Here is a 284-nt window from a genome sequence, read left to right as displayed (position 1 = left end):
GTGTGTGCGTGTATATGTGTGTGTGCCTGTATATGCGTGTGGGTTTGTGCGCGTGTATGCATGTATATGCGTGCGTGTGTGTGTGTATATATATATATATACGTGTGAGTGTGTGTGTGTGTGTGTATGTGTGTCTGTGTGTCTGTGTGTCTGTGTGCGTGTTCCTATTGACAACAGAATCTATAAAAACATATTGTATGAGATGCATGAGTGTATGTAAACACATCGGGGTTTTTTGTACGCATGCGTACAAACATACATACATATATATATATATATATATA

Source organism: Octopus bimaculoides, chromosome 14 (assembly GCF_001194135.2).
Source record: "Octopus bimaculoides isolate UCB-OBI-ISO-001 chromosome 14, ASM119413v2, whole genome shotgun sequence".
Taxonomy (NCBI): Eukaryota; Metazoa; Mollusca; class Cephalopoda; order Octopoda; family Octopodidae; genus Octopus; species Octopus bimaculoides.
Note: the sequence above shows the minus strand (reverse complement) of the source record.